A 17,409-nucleotide genomic window follows, 5' to 3' on the forward strand; every position below is an offset into this window, starting at 1 on the left:
TGTTAAAAGAACTTGCAATCGGGGATGGTATCATATTAAATGGAAGATTTCCATCTGACGTCCCCGCAAATTATACCCACAATTCCCCCTTTGGATCATCTATTTTGGACTATGCCATCGCCAGTTACAGCCTGTTTCCCTTGATTCTTGACTTAGAGATTATACCCACGACTCTGAGTGACCATAGTATTTTAGCACTATCAATTTCATTAAATTCTCTGAATACGGCATCCTGGGCTCTAAATGGTAAAGAGGCTACCTTCAACCCAAAGGCTGGAAGATGCTTCTGGAATAATGCTGCCATTAATGGGGTCCAGGAGCTATTGTTCGATACACTCAGGGAAATAGAACTGTGGTACGGAAGTGAAATAGTTTTCTTTGAGGCATTCATGTCAAAGATTCTGTTGAATGCTAAAAAATCCGCCCCGCCTAGGAAAAAAGGAGAGGTAGTGCCTCTTCCCCTCCGTAATTTGAATAGGGAGTTAAACAAACTAATCCGTGCACAGTATGCTGATAGGGTACCGGAACGTGGGAAAGTTATCTCTAGGCTAAGAAGAAAGAGAAGCAGACTTAAGAAAAAAATCAAAAGGGACAGGGAGGATGAGGTATGGATTAAATTAAGGGAATCCGCTGTACATGGCAACATTAAAGATTTCTGGGCAATTATTGGGAAAGGATGTGGTACACGCCACGCCCCTCTCCCGATAGCTATACCAGAAGATCTATGGTTCTCCCATATTAGCGAATTATATGCTGGAAATGGGACCTTAGTTGCTGATAACTTTTCGTATTCTGCCCCTGACGACTCGGTTTTCTCTCCTTCTGAGAAGGAAATCGAGTTGGCTATAAAAAATATGCGATCCTCTGGGGCCATGGGACCGGACGAGCTTCCGATGACGGTCCTAAAACAAGATCCATTGACCTGGAGTAAAATCCTGTATCCCCTGTTTAAGGCGTGCCATTCTTCTAAATGTGTCCCTGCATCATGGAGAGGAAGCATTCTGGTTCCTATTTTTAAAAAGGGGGCAAGGGACAGTCCCAGTAACTATCGAATGATTGCGCTCCTCGACTCCATCGGAAAGGTCTTTGCGAAATGCCTCCTGAGTTCTCTTTCCGATTGGGCCGAGGAGCGCAATATCCTGCCCTTGGAACAGACCGGTTTCCGAAGGGAACATGGTACGCTGGACAACCTGACTGCCCTGCAGGTTATTACAGATAAATATGTCCAGGTGAGAGGAGGAGTGGTATACGCCGCATTCATTGATTTCTCCACAGCGTTCGACAAAGTAGATCGGGGAACGCTGTGGAGAAAATTGGCGATGCTGGGCCTCCCTTCACACCTGTTGGAATTGGTGCGGGCTCTGCACACTGAGACCTGGTGCAGGGTCTTAATGGGGGGTGAAAGGGGGCTTTCGGCCAAAATTCCAGCTCAGAATGGCCTTAAACAGGGTTGTCTATTGGCGCCCCTGTTATTCTCCTTATATACAACTGACCTCCCTGCTGCTGTGTCCCTCAGCGAGGGGATCGCTCCATCGATAGGAGGGGTGCCAATGGCCTGCCTGATGTATGCCGATGATGTGTTATTGCTTGATTTAACACCCGTGGGACTGGCAAATCGGCTTCAGGCTTTGCAGGGTTTCGCCAGGGAGCATTATATGAAGATCAATACCAATAAAAGTAAAGTGATGTGTATTGCTGGTCGAAAGAAATGCCGTTCGACAGACTTTCGTTGGGCCATCGGAGGGCACAGATTGGAGGTTGTTACGTGTTATACCTTTTTAGGGAAAATATTCTCGGCCAATATGAGCGAGAGTCTTCATATAGAGCATTGCTCTCGCAAAGCTCTCGCCCATGGCAACGGGTTAAAGTCCCTATACCTGGCAACGGGGAGAAGACATTTTTCTAGTCTCTTGGAAGTATTTAGAGCTAAAATCCCCGCAACCATTTTGTATGGTATAGAAATAATTGAGTTAAAATATTGGGACTTTTGCAACAAGACTGAGGGAAAACTCCTTAGATCCCTCTCGACTCTCAATAATGCCTGTTCGCTGGCCGCCTGTAGGCTGGATTTTGGACTCAGGAGTGCCTGGGTGCAGGGTCTATGCGCCTTAATAAGGTGGGTAGCCAGTCTGGCTAGAGCGAGAGAAGGAACTTTGCGAGCTTTGCTCAAAAAAGAACTTTTGGGCAATTTCAAGGAGTTCTCCAAACTCGTTGCCAATTTCAGAAGGGCTGTGAAAATTTTGGGGCTGGAGGAAAGCGCACTGTTCTCCTACACTCCCACGCAGTTAAAACAGGTCCTTAAGGACGCTTCGTGGGAGTACTGTTTCTTAACCGATAAAAAAACAGTTGGTGACAAAAGGAACGTGGAGTCGTTAATCTCCTCCTATAGGTTAAAACAGCTCCAACCGTACGCCCTGTGGAATTTACCACATGGCATACGCAGGTTCTGGTTTTTACTACGGTATGACTTAATCCCTCTTAATGTGCTGTTGTCCAAATGGCATGGCACCTCGCCGTTGTGCAATTTATGTAAATTGAATAACCAGGACTGTATGCATGTACTTTTGATTTGTCCTATGTTACGTAGCTTGCGCAACCGATGGCTCAAAGTAATCTGTCTACGCCTCAGCATCGTCACTTTTCAAGACTTTCTTCATGCACTTTACTGCCCACCAAATGAAATGTTTTGTGCCTATGTTTTTAACTTTTTTAAAGGATTTTTAGCTATTTATTAATCTTCTGGAAGGTGGTCCTGGCCTGGGCTTGTGGGACTGATGGTTTGCAGTGCACCTATCACGATTTGTATAGTATGTTTTTACAATCTTTGTATTCTATTGTGTTGTGTTTTATGTACATGTTTATGTGGCCCTCTTTTGAGAGCCAAAACATAATAAATAAAATTTGAATTTGAATACAACCTAGACCTAGATAAGCTAGAGGTTACCGGTGTCAGAGTAGCGGTCGGCGTCCTCTCAACCCTCGAACGCCGACCGAGTGCACCTCTGCTTATTTACCGGCTTTGGGGTCGAATTTAGCGCACTGCGATTGGTCCGCGGTGTCAGATGACGCGGGACCCGGCTGCCGGTTTTCGGATTCTCTGATTGGTCCCTGGGGTCGAATTTCGCGCACTGCGATTGGTCCGCGGCGTCAGATGACGCGGGACCCGGCTGCCGGTTTTCGGATTCTCTGATTGGTCCCTGGTTACTCTAATACTAGGGTGCCGGTCTTCGGGAGAAGAACGCGGCCATATGTAAACGGACCCCTATGCCTGGAATTGGATAGGATCTGGGGGCCAAGCTTGTGTAACCTTTTTTAATATGCGCCAATATTTTAATGAAAAATGTACATGTGGCGAAAATGCGCATAACTACACTTTCGATGTACGAAGGGAATAAATCGCCTAAACGTGCACTTTATTTCACTAATATATAATTTCGATGTTAGCGAATTCTGCAGAATTACAGTATATTCTGGAGTTGTAATTGCAGAGTCAACTAACACAATGTATTCAGAGTGGTTGCCATGTTAGTAAGGTCTATGGGCGAAGTAAGACTGGCAAACTGTTATTGGCTAATGTGGACATATCGCATGTTCAGCCTAATCAGATAAGGTGTTGTGAATATCACATTTCTACTAATGTGGAAATATCCAGCCTCATCAGGGAAGGTGTATTACATATCTCAATCTTAAATGTGGATGTTACAGTTTTATGTACCTTCAATAGATGTTAATTCGTGAAGGTAATTTACTTATGATTTAAGATGGAGAGGTACCAAGAGTTAGGGGGACAGTAGACCACTGCGCCAGAAGACAGCTACTCAGGTGGTTTAACGCAACTTGTTCCATTCCAGTAGTTCGTTCAGCCCTTTCTGTTCACTTTGCTCTTGATATATCCAGCGTGCTTCCTTGGTAATTAAGCGTCTTTCCACAGATTGCGCATCGCCCATCACTCTCTCCAACACTACCCATGTAAAAGTGTGTTTATTGCGGTGGCAATGTTGCACTAACTTCGTAGTCAGTTTTCCAATCCTTATTGTACTGACATGCTCTTGGATGCGGAGTTTGATCTTACGTGTGGTGAGTCCGATGTATTCCAATCCACACTCACATTTTAGTCTATATACCACGTTGGTTGTATTGCAGTTACTAAAGTGATTCAGTGACCAAGTTTTTCCAGATTGAAGAGTCACGGTGGTGGTTTTCTTTGTCAAGGGGCATACTGAACAACTCCCACAAGGGAAGTGTCCTTTAGGGATGGTAGTGTTCTCAGCTTCTGGTCGTCCAACACTTCTGGTGTGAACCAGTTTGTCTTTCAGGTTACTTGCTCTTCGGAAGGCAAACCGTGGTGGTGGCATCTTAAAATCCGCTGTTGAAAGTAGAGACCAGTGTTTCCTAATAGACTGGCGGATCTTTGTGGCCATGGGATCATAGGTCATGACCACAGGTAGACAGTCTGACTTTTCTTTGACTCGTGTCTCTAACAAGGCTGCTCTTGGTGTATTCAAGGCTCTCTTTTGGGCTTGCTTGACTACTCTCCATGGGTAGTCACGGGCTTCCAATTTCGAACTCAGAACTCCTGCTTGTTCCTTATATAGTTCAGTGGATGAGCAGTTTCGCCTGTACCTGAGAAATTGTCCTACAGGGAGATTATCCCCTAAATGCTCTCGGATGATATGACCGGTATGATAGTAGTGAGTTTCTATCGGTCGGCTTTTGATGCACACTTGTTCGAAAGCCCCCTCCAAATGCCTCAATGTCCAGATCAAGATAGACCGCATTTGTGTGATGATAATTCCAGGTAAAGCGAAGGCTCATATCTTGAATGTTCAGCCAATTTAAAAATTGGACCAGGACTGCCTCTTCCCCTGTCCAAAGGAGGAGCACATCATCAATATATCGCCTCCAGAGGCGTATATGGCCTCTGAAGGGATTGATGTCAGATTCGATGATGTGCTCCTCAAACTGGCCCACGTAGATACAGGCAAGGCTAGGTGCCATTGTAGCCCCCATAGACGTTCCCGTCACTTGTAGAAAAAGGTCGTCTTTATAGCAGAAAAAGTTCCTTGTGAGAGCGATTTCCACACACTGTAACACAAAGCTTTGGGGGGCATCGTAAAACCATTCCTGTGTGGCCAATGCTCTAGATGCGGCCACTAGTGCGGCATCCTGAGGAATACAAGAGTACAAGGACTCTATGTCGATAGTCACAATGTATTCTCTAACAGGATCAAATGTCATTTGGTCTAGGACCTTTAGGATGTCCATGGTGTCCTTGACATAGGATTTCTGGGTTACCACTGATTCGCGGAGAAAGTAGTCAGCGAACTGAGATAACGGCTCCAAGATGGATTGGATTCCAGATACAATCGGCCGGCCCGGCGGAGGCCGGGCCGGCTTGTGTATCTTCGGTAGGATGTAGAAGGCAGGGGTCCTGGGATTGGTGTTAATGAGGAACTCAGCTTCCTTCGCACTTATCCACTTCTTCTCCTTTGCAGTCCCCACAAGGTCAGTTATCATTTTCATCAGATCTGGAGTGGGGTCTTTGGTGAGAGGTTGATAGTTAACTCTCACATTAAGTAGACGTCGTACTTCAGCCTCGTAATCGCAGGTGTTTAATATGACGATGGCTCCGCCTTTGTCGGCGCTTTTTATAGTGATGTTATCATTCCTCTGGAGGGACCTCATTGCCTCCCAATCACTTCTCATCATATTTTTGAATCCACTTGATTTGTTGTTATTTTCTATTTTCCCAATTTCCTCTAAAACTTTGGCCTCAAATACTGCCACTTCAGGGCCTATTGCCCCCGTAGGGCGACAAAAAGTCGAGGGTTTTTTTAAATTGGTATTGAAGCCTTTATTCTCCTCAGATGGTTGTTTCGCGAAGAATTTCTTCAGTTTAATTTTTTGCATGGTCTCATGAAACTCAGTGCGGCATTTGAAAGCATCATGGATCGGGGTGGGAACAAATCCCAGCCCTTTGTTAAGTACACGCTCTTCCTCCATTGTTAATTGATGGTCTGACAAATTAACCACAATGCTCATCAAAGTGGCTTCTTTCCCCTGCTCCGTGTCTGTCGTGGGGAGAATGTTTGCCATTGTTGCGGGAGCCGATTGCCGCGTCCTCTTCCTTTCCCTTGTTGTCCCGGGCCCTTGTTGGATGCTTGTCCCTGTTCTAAAAAATTACGCAACAATGTACTCAGGTCAGTGTTGGAAGCTTCAGGTTGGTTAAATCTTACTCTGCTGGTACTGGGTCCTGGCTCAGGTTCGTCCTCACTGGACGTATTATCGAATGTCCAGTTTGCAGGTGTTCGCCTTTGTGGTTGAAATCTGGCTCCTCTGCCTCTTCTCCCTCCTCCGAATTGCTGTGGCTGTTGTTGTTCTTGTGCGGGTTCGTAGTATGAATCGTTGACGTAGGGGAAAGCCCACTCATGTGTATAGCGTTGTAAATTACGCTGTAATCCCCTTATTTTCTGAGTTATCATATATTGTTTATACTCATCCAGGTCGTCTTTAATTTTTTGTAGATGTTCTTCTGCGTCAGTAAAACTACTGTCCCGACTAATGGCCTCCTCAAGTTCTACGATCTCTTTAAGTACCTCTTCACTTAATCTCTGAGCTGTGCTTATTATCAAAATTAACCAGTCCCTGGTACATTTATTAGCGATAAAGCTCCAATCACGTCGGAACTGTTTATCGTCAAGGAAGATCCGCGGTTCGATTCTCACTATTAGACTTGCAGGTGAGGCTCCAGACTGATAGTATTCAGTCATAAGAGCCCCATGCAGGGCAATTCTTATGTGTTTCTTTTTTAGATTACTCAGTTTCTCCCATTCTTCCCTGACTTTATTATTACCGGAAAGGGGATTACCTTCGAATAATGACGGGCGCGCGAAAATTGCCGCGATCTGTTCGTCCGTGAAAGCCAGGCAATTTTTGTCCATTCTCAGAATACAGGCTTATTGGTGGTTTGACTGTGCAGTAAGTGGTAGGGAAACCAGGATAGACTGACCACACATACGAATAAAAAATCAGAGTTCCGACGTAAGGTTGTATAGGAGTACTCTCACGGCTGAGCCGCCGTACACAAGGCACTACAAAAATAGGAGTCTAGAGGGAAAGACAAACAGAACTAGGACGCCCTCCACTCTGTAAGCTAATCAACAACACCAGTCCTAGTTCTTGTGGCAATATTCATTTATTGGACTGTAAACATCCATGGTCGAAATTCGTTACCCAAGGGATCTCTTTAGTCTCAAGATAATCCAAAAATGTTTCAACCTACTGCCTCTTTAAAACAACAACCTCTCTGATCTATACAAACAGGACAGCACAAACAAAAAATGTGTGAAAAGCGAGATGGCACCTCACGGGCGCACCACCAATGGGACCCCTGGTTGGTACTCACCAGGATGGCCCTGTTCTCATCATTGGTGCCATCAAGCTAAAACAAAAGCGTGTCTCGAACCCCAAAAATAAAAAGACAGTGGATGGTGCAGTGGACACAACTTATATGTGACAAAACTAACAACATGTAACATTTAACATATAAGTCACTGCGCAACTAGGACAATAAACTTTACTTTCGTTCCTTTCTTTGTTGCAAACAGTAAACACACATATACTAAAAAAGGAGAGAGTGAATACTACCTATCGATTCACTCTCTACTTACAGCCGACATGTGTCATTGCCTTGGTTTCTATCAGGCAATTTCTTCAGGGCAATTCACTTTAAATGCCACTGCAAGAGACACTGAATCTTGGGTGCTGTAACACAAACAAACAAAAGTGTGGTCACCTGGTATCCCTCCCTGTGTTCTGCATACAACGCTATATATCAAACCACCATGCTGTATTGGTAAATAAATAAATAAATGCCATTATTACCCTGCACGCAGTTTTGCCTCTCATACCAGTCATGAAGTCATGAAAATTCGGAATCCAGCCCCCTTAGGTGAGCATGGTCCTAACTCCCCGTTAGAGAAAATTACTGAAATGCAAAAACCACAGTACATTCAATTATTTTGGTATTGGAGCCTTCTCCTACCTTGCGCAGTATATACAACCTAGACCTAGATAAGCTAGTGGTTACCGGTGTCAGAGTAGCGGTCGGCGTCCTCTCAACCCTCGAACGCCGACCGAGTGCACCTCTGCTTATTTACCGGCTTTGGGGTCGAATTTAGCGCACTGCGATTGGTCCGCGGTGTCAGATGACGCGGGACCCGGCTGCCGGTTTTCGGATTCTCTGATTGGTCCCTGGGGTCGAATTTCGCGCACTGCGATTGGTCCGCGGCGTCAGATGACGCGGGACCCGGCTGCCGGTTTTCGGATTCTCTGATTGGTCCCTGGTTACTCTAATACTAGGGTGCCGGTCTTCGGGAGAAGAACGCGGCCATATGTAAACGGACCCCTATGCCTGGAATTGGATAGGATCTGGGGGCCAAGCTTGTGTAACCTTTTTTAATATGCGCCAATATTTTAATGAAAAATGTACATGTGGCGAAAATGCGCATAACTACACTTTCGATGTACGAAGGGAATAAATCGCCTAAACGTGCACTTTATTTCACTAATATATAATTTCGATGTTAGCGAATTCTGCAGAATTACAGTATATTCTGGAGTTGTAATTGCAGAGTCAACTAACACAATGTATTCAGAGTGGTTGCCATGTTAGTAAGGTCTATGGGCGAAGTAAGACTGGCAAACTGTTATTGGCTAATGTGGACATATCGCATGTTCAGCCTAATCAGATAAGGTGTTGTGAATATCACATTTCTACTAATGTGGAAATATCCAGCCTCATCAGGGAAGGTGTATTACATATCTCAATCTTAAATGTGGATGTTACAGTTTTATGTACCTTCAATAGATGTTAATTCGTGAAGGTAATTTACTTATGATTTAAGATGGAGAGGTACCAAGAGTTAGGGGGACAGTAGACCACTGCGCCAGAAGACAGCTACTCAGGTGGTTTAACGCAACTTGTTCCATTCCAGTAGTTCGTTCAGCCCTTTCTGTTCACTTTGCTCTTGATATATCCAGCGTGCTTCCTTGGTAATTAAGCGTCTTTCCACAGATTGCGCATCGCCCATCACTCTCTCCAACACTACCCATGTAAAAGTGTGTTTATTGCGGTGGCAATGTTGCACTAACTTCGTAGTCAGTTTTCCAATCCTTATTGTACTGACATGCTCTTGGATGCGGAGTTTGATCTTACGTGTGGTGAGTCCGATGTATTCCAATCCACACTCACATTTTAGTCTATATACCACGTTGGTTGTATTGCAGTTACTAAAGTGATTCAGTGACCAAGTTTTTCCAGATTGAAGAGTCACGGTGGTGGTTTTCTTTGTCAAGGGGCATACTGAACAACTCCCACAAGGGAAGTGTCCTTTAGGGATGGTAGTGTTCTCAGCTTCTGGTCGTCCAACACTTCTGGTGTGAACCAGTTTGTCTTTCAGGTTACTTGCTCTTCGGAAGGCAAACCGTGGTGGTGGCATCTTAAAATCCGCTGTTGAAAGTAGAGACCAGTGTTTCCTAATAGACTGGCGGATCTTTGTGGCCATGGGATCATAGGTCATGACCACAGGTAGACAGTCTGACTTTTCTTTGACTCGTGTCTCTAACAAGGCTTCTCTTGGTGTATTCAAGGCTCTCTTTTGGGCTTGCTTGACTACTCTCCATGGGTAGTCACGGTCTTCCAATTTCGAACTCAGAACTCCTGCTTGTTCCTTATATAGTTCAGTGGATGAGCAGTTTCGCCTGTACCTGAGAAATTGTCCTACAGGGAGATTATCCCTTAATGCTCTCGGATGATATGACCGGTATGATAGTAGTGAGTTTCTATCGGTCGGCTTTTGATGCACACTTGTTCGAAAGCCCCCTCCAAATGCCTCAATGTCCAGATCAAGATAGACCGCATTTGTGTGATGATAATTCCAGGTAAAGCGAAGGCTCATATCTTGAATGTTCAGCCAATTTAAAAATTGGACCAGGACTGCCTCTTCCCCTGTCCAAAGGAGGAGCACATCATCAATATATCGCCTCCAGAGGCGTATATGGCCTCTGAAGGGATTGATGTCAGATTCGATGATGTGCTCCTCAAACTGGCCCACGTAGATACAGGCAAGGCTAGGTGCCATTGTAGCCCCCATAGACGTTCCCGTCACTTGTAGAAAAAGGTCGTCTTTATAGCAGAAAAAGTTCCTTGTGAGAGCGATTTCCACACACTGTAACACAAAGCTTTGGGGGGCATCGTAAAACCATTTCTGTGTGGCCAATGCTCTAGATGCGGCCACTAGTGCGGCATCCTGAGGAATACAAGAGTACAAGGACTCTATGTCGATAGTCACAATGTATTCTCTAACAGGATCAAATGTCATTTGGTCTAGGACCTTTAGGATGTCCATGGTGTCCTTGACATAGGATTTCTGGGTTACCACTGATTCGCGGAGAAAGTAGTCAGCGAACTGAGATAACGGCTCCAAGATGGATTGGATTCCAGATACAATCGGCCGGCCCGGCGGAGGCCGGGCCGGCTTGTGTATCTTCGGTAGGATGTAGAAGGCAGGGGTCCTGGGATTGGTGTTAATGAGGAACTCAGCTTCCTTCGCACTTATCCACTTCTTCTCCTTTGCAGTCCCCACAAGGTCAGTTATCATTTTCATCAGATCTGGAGTGGGGTCTTTGGTGAGAGGTTGATAGTTAACTCTCACATTAAGTAGACGTCGTACTTCAGCCTCGTAATCGCAGGTGTTTAATATGACGATGGCTCCGCCTTTGTCGGCGCTTTTTATAGTGATGTTATCATTCCTCTGGAGGGACCTCATTGCCTCCCAATCACTTCTCATCATATTTTTGAATCCACTTGATTTGTTGTTATTTTCTATTTTCCCAATTTCCTCTAAAACTTTGGCCTCAAATACTGCCACTTCAGGGCCTATTGCCCCCGTAGGGGGACAAAAAGTCGAGGGTTTTTTTAAATTGGTATTGAAGCCTTTATTCTCCTCAGATGGTTGTTTCGCGAAGAATTTCTTCAGTTTAATTTTTCGCATGGTCTCATGAAACTCAGTGCGGCATTTGAAAGCATCATGGATCGGGGTGGGAACAAATCCCAGCCCTTTGTTAAGTACACGCTCTTCCTCCATTGTTAATTGATGGTCTGACAAATTAACCACAATGCTCATCAAAGTGGCTTCTTTCCCCTGCTCCGTGTCTGTCGTGGGGAGAATGTTTGCCATTGTTGCGGGAGCCGATTGCCGCGTCCTCTTCCTTTCCCTTGTTGTCCCGGGCCCTTGTTGGATGCTTGTCCCTGTTCTAAAAAATTACGCAACAATGTACTCAGGTCAGTGTTGGAAGCTTCAGGTTGGTTAAATCTTACTCTGCTGGTACTGGGTCCTGGCTCAGGTTCGTCCTCACTGGACGTATTATCGAATGTCCAGTTTGCAGGTGTTCGCCTTTGTGGTTGAAATCTGGCTCCTCTGCCTCTTCTCCCTCCTCCGAATTGCTGTGGCTGTTGTTGTTCTTGTGCGGGTTCGTAGTATGAATCGTTGACGTAGGGGAAAGCCCACTCATGTGTATAGCGTTGTAAATTACGCTGTAATCCCCTTATTTTCTGAGTTATCATATATTGTTTATACTCATCCAGGTCGTCTTTAATTTTTTGTAGATGTTCTTCTGCGTCAGTAAAACTACTGTCCCGACTAATGGCCTCCTCAAGTTCTACACAATGCGGTCTATCTTGATCTGGACATTGAGGCATTTGGAGGGGGCTTTCGAACAAGTGTGCATCAAAAGCCGACCGATAGAAACTCACTACTATCATACCGGTCATATCATCCGAGAGCATTAAGGGATAATCTCCCTGTAGGACAATTTCTCAGGTACAGGCGAAACTTCTCATCCACTGAACTATATAAGGAACAAGCAGGAGTTCTGAGTTCGAAATTGGAAGCCCGTGACTACCCATGGAGAGTAGTCAAGCAAGCCCAAATGAGAGCCTTGAATACACCAAGAGCAGCCTTGTTAGAGACACGAGTCAAAGAAAAGTCAGACTGTCTACCTGTGGTCATGACCTATGATCCCATGGCCACAAAGATCCGCCAGTCTATTAGGAAACACTGGTCTCTACTTTCAACAGCGGATTTTAAGATGCCACCACCACGGTTTGCCTTCCGAAGAGCAAGTAACCTGAAAGACAAACTGGTTCACACCAGAAGTGTTGGACGACCAGAAGCTGAGAACACTACCATCCCTAAAGGACACTTCCCTTGTGGGAGTTGTTCAGTATGCCCCTTGACAAAGAAAACCACCACCGTGACTCTTCAATCTGGAAAAACTTGGTCACTGAATCACTTTAGTAACTGCAATACAACCAACGTGGTATATAGACTAAAATGTGAGTGTGGATTGGAATACATCGGACTCACCACACGTAAGATCAAACTCCGCATCCAAGAGCATGTCAGTACAATAAGGATTGGAAAACTGACTACGAAGTTAGTGCAACATTGCCACCGCAATAAACACACTTTTACATGGGTAGTGTTGGAGAGAGTGATGGGCGATGCGCAATCTGTGGAAAGACGCTTAATTACCAAGGAAGCACGCTGGATATATCAAGAGCAAAGTGAACAGAAAGGGCTGAACGAACTACTGGAATGGAACAAGTTGCGTTAAACCACCTGAGTAGCTGTCTTCTGGCGCAGTGGTCTACTGTCCCCCTAACTCTTGGTACCTCTCCATCTTAAATCATAAGTAAATTACCTTCACGAATTAACATCTATTGAAGGTACATAAAACTGTAACATCCACATTTAAGATTGAGATATGTAATACACCTTCCCTGATGAGGCTGGATATTTCCACATTAGTAGAAATGTGATATTCACAACACCTTATCTGATTAGGCTGAACATGCGATATGTCCACATTAGCCAATAACAGTTTGCCAGTCTTACTTCGCCCATAGACCTTACTAACATGGCAACCACTCTGAATACATTGTGTTAGTTGACTCTGCAATTACAACTCCAGAATATACTGTAATTCTGCAGAATTCGCTAACATCGAAATTATATATTAGTGAAATAAAGTGCACGTTTAGGCGATTTATTCCCTTCGTACATCGAAAGTGTAGTTATGCGCATTTTCGCCGCATGTACATTTTTCATTAAAATATTGGCGCATATTAAAAAAGGTTACACAAGCTTGGCCCCCAGATCCTATCCAATTCCAGGCATAGGGGTCCGTTTACATATGGCCGCGTTCTTCTCCCGAAGACCGGCACCCTAGTATTAGAGTAACCAGGGACCAATCAGAGAATCCGAAAACCGGCAGCCGGGTCCCGCGTCATCTGACGCTGCGGACCAATCGCAGTGCGCGAAATTCGACCCCAGGGACCAATCAGAGAATCCGAAAACCGGCAGCCGGGTCCCGCGTCATCTGACACCGCGGACCAATCACAGTGCGCTAAATTCGACCCCAAAGCCGGTAAATAAGCAGAGGTGCACTCGGTCGGCGTTCGAGGGTTGAGAGGACGCCGACCGCTACTCTGACACCGGTAACCTCTAGCTTATCTAGGTCTAGGTTGTATATACTGCGCAAGGTAGGAGAAGGCTCCAATACCAAAATAATTGAATGTACTGTGGTTTTTGCATTTCAGTAATTTTCTCTAACGGGGAGTTAGGACCATGCTCACCTAAGGGGGCTGGATTCCGAATTTTCATGACTTCATGACTGGTATGAGAGGCAAAACTGCGTGCAGGGTAATAATGGCATTTATTTATTTATTTACCAATACAGCATGGTGGTTTGATATATAGCGTTGTATGCAGAACACAGGGAGGGATACCAGGTGACCACACTTTTGTTTGTTTGTGTTACAGCACCCAAGATTCAGTGTCTCTTGCAGTGGCATTTAAAGTGAATTGCCCTGAAGAAATTGCCTGATAGAAACCAAGGCAATGAAACATGTCGGCTGTAAGTAGAGAGTGAATCGATAGGTAGTATTCACTCTCTCCTTTTTTAGTATATGTGTGTTTACTGTTTGCAACAAAGAAAGGAACGAAAGTAAAGTTTATTGTCCTAGTTGCGCAGTGACTTATATGTTAAATGTTACATGTTGTTAGTTTTGTCACATATAAGTTGTGTCCACTGCACCATCCACTGTCTTTTTATTTTTGGGGTTCGAGACACGCTTTTGTTTTAGCTTGATGGCACCAATGATGAGAACAGGGCCATCCTGGTGAGTACCAACCAGGGGTCCCATTGGTGGTGCGCCCGTGAGGTGCCATCTCGCTTTTCACACATTTTTTGTTTGTGCTGTCCTGTTTGTATAGATCAGAGAGGTTGTTGTTTTAAAGAGGCAGTAGATTGAAACATTTTTGGATTATCTTGAGACTAAAGAGATCCCTTGGGTAATGAATTTCGACCATGGATGTTTACAGTCCAATAAATGAATATTGCCACAAGAACTAGGACTGGTGTTGTTGATTATCCACCGAAGGATACCTTGCATTTATTACAGGGGCGTAACACAGGCCCACGCGGTGCGGGGGGGCCCTACCTCCAAGGGGCCCCCTCAGCACTGCACTCTGGCCAGGGAGAGCTCCTGATTGAGCCTGAAGGGGGCCCCCCTAAGTACCGCGCAGGGAGCCCCCAATCACTGTGTAAATTTTTATCGCAGCTTGTGTAAAAGTTTATCGCAGCTTTTTTCAATTAAGTAGTAAATATCATACAAGAATTATGATGTGAGTGGCTCAAGTAACCATGATTTGTCTTGAGCGTGTGAATAACGACCGACTTAAGAGTCAAAATCTCCTCTCTGACCCTTTCCCACCTTGGATATTTTCAGTAGTTTGCTCCAGCAAAGAGATGGGTCCGAATGAGTATATAATACCTCAAAATACCGTGGAGATGAATGACTGTCTCTATAAACAAAAACAATTTTCTCTGTAAAGGAAAAGAAAACAACAGCAAAGCAGCCTTTCTCAAGGACCAAACATAGGGGCCGATTAGGATGGAGGATTCTCCGCATCCTCCGGGCCGGCGGAAGCCACCGCCGGCCCGGAGGATGCGGAGAATCCTCTGCGGAGCCTCAAAAGACCCACCGCCAAATTAGGATGGCTGGTGGGTCTTGGATTCCGTCCGCAGCTTTTCCGCCGCGGTCGGCTTCCGACCGCGGCGGAAAAGCACTAACATGGCTGGTGGTGTCTATCAGACACCACCAGCCATATTAGGATGGTGTAAAAGTAATGCTTTTCCGCGGCGGCTTTTCCGCCGTGGAAAAGCATACGGACAATCACTTCGGGGGCCCGTTGCGGGCCCCCTGGGTGAAGGGGGGGTGAGGGGTGCACATGGGGGGGGTACCTTTGGTACCCCCCTGCATTTGCGTGCACAAAGCAGCAGGCACCGCGCGGTGCCTGCCGCTTTGTGCACGCAAATGCGGTGCATGCTTTTTTAAAATTGCGGCGGGTGCAGCTTGAAGCTGCACCCGCCGCAATGTTAAATATACAGGATGTGACCGCCACCCTGGCGGTCACATCCTAATTGCAATGGAGGGAACTCCGCAGCCTCTGCGGGAGTTCCCTCCTCCTCGGGGATCGCGGACGGACTCAAGTCCGTCCGCGATCCTAATCGACCCCATACTGTGTGTACAATCTGCATTTTGTAAGTAGTCACATTCAATAATGTTGCATGACCAAAACATCACATGACATTGCCAGAACTATACCACAAAACCTGTCACAGGTACAGCTTTACAAAAATACTACTGCCAATGTTAGTAAATTCCCAAAAGTAGTAAATCTGTACATGTTCATAGGGTAAGGATTTACTACTGTTTTTGTTACCCGATCATTATATATTTTTTATTCCACAAGCCAAACAAATTAACAAATTAAGCTATTTTTTTTATGACATAGGGACGAAAGTATCTTTTTAAATATGATCAGGAGAAAAAAACAACTCATACACAGCAGACCCGACTCAGGGCCCTCAGATCCAACTACCGAGCCAAAAATAAATTTATTCAGGGAGTGTGAAACTCCAAACACCACTAGAAGCTACGTCCTTGTTGGCACCCGGCACACCTAGTTAAAGTTGGGCTGTAGCCAGTGCTTTAAACGGTCCAGTACTCACAGGTACTGAGTACCGGCCCTTCTTGTTTTTAACAAGCGGAGTACTGGCACTTTTCCAGTGCCAAGGCGAGTACCGGTACTCAGATTGATCAGATGGGAACTGGGCCGATGCCTGAGGGCCTGCTGTGCCCCATTTATTTGGCAGCATATTTGCTGTTTTGGTGCCTACTGGAGGCCTGCCGCAGGGGCAAGTGGGCCTTTGCTCCCGAAGCTCTCATTGTCCTCAACCGCCCCCTGCCGGGCCTCCATGCTGGGTCGTCTTGTTAGTGGATTGGAGATCGGCTGCCAGGGGCACAGTGATGTGTGCAGCCTGAATGGGTGGGATGGAAGCGAGCCTGCATAAGTGACCGTGTCATTAAACACTTGGCCTCCCACTGAGGCCTGACTCACTTGATCCTTCAAGTTCAAGTTCAAGTTCAAGTTCAAGAATTTATATAGCGCACTACTCACCCAGAGGGTCTCAAGGCGCTTGGGGAGGGGGTTCATTATTTATCGAATAGCCAGGTTTTAAGATCTTTTCTGAATGAGATGTGGTTCTGAGTAAGACGGAGGTGAGTGGGGAGTGAGTTCCAGGTCTTGGCCGCCAAGTAGGAGAAGGATCTACCTCCCATGGTGGATCTTTGGATACGCGGAACTGCGGCAAGTCCTTGATTGGAGGATCGTCGTTGGCGGGTGGGTGTGTAGAAGGATAGTCGACTGTTGAGGCATTCGGGCCCTAGTTTGTAGAGGGCCTTGTGTGCATGGGTGAGGAGACGGAATGTTATTCTCTTGTTGACGGGAAGCCAGTGGAGGTCTTTCAGGTGGCCGGTAATGTGATCTTGGCGAGGCATGTCCAAAATGAGTCTTGCCTATGCGTTTTGGATGCGTTGGAGTTTTTTCTGTAATTTGGCTGTAATTCCGGCATAGAGGGTGTTTCCGTAGTCTAGTCGACTTGTAACCAGTGCATGGGTAACGGTCTTTCTTGTCTCGGTGGGGATCCAATGGAAGATTTTTTTGAGCATACGAAGTACGTTAAAACAGGAGGATGAGACGGCGTTGACTTGTCTGGTCATCGAGAGGGAGGAGTCTAGGGTGAAGCCTAGGTTACGTGCGTGGTCTGTGGGTGTGGGTGCTGAGCCCAGATCCGAAGGCCACCATGAGTCGTCCCAGGCAGAGGGGGATGATCCTAGGATGAGCACTTCCGTTTTGTCTGAGTTAAGTTTAAGGCGGCTGTTTTTCATCCATATGGCTACTTCTTTCATGCCTGCTTGAAGATTGGTTTTGGCGGTGT

The sequence above is a fragment of the Lissotriton vulgaris genome, chromosome 5, assembly GCF_964263255.1.
Source record: "Lissotriton vulgaris chromosome 5, aLisVul1.2, whole genome shotgun sequence".
NCBI classification, from domain to species: domain Eukaryota; kingdom Metazoa; phylum Chordata; class Amphibia; order Caudata; family Salamandridae; genus Lissotriton; species Lissotriton vulgaris.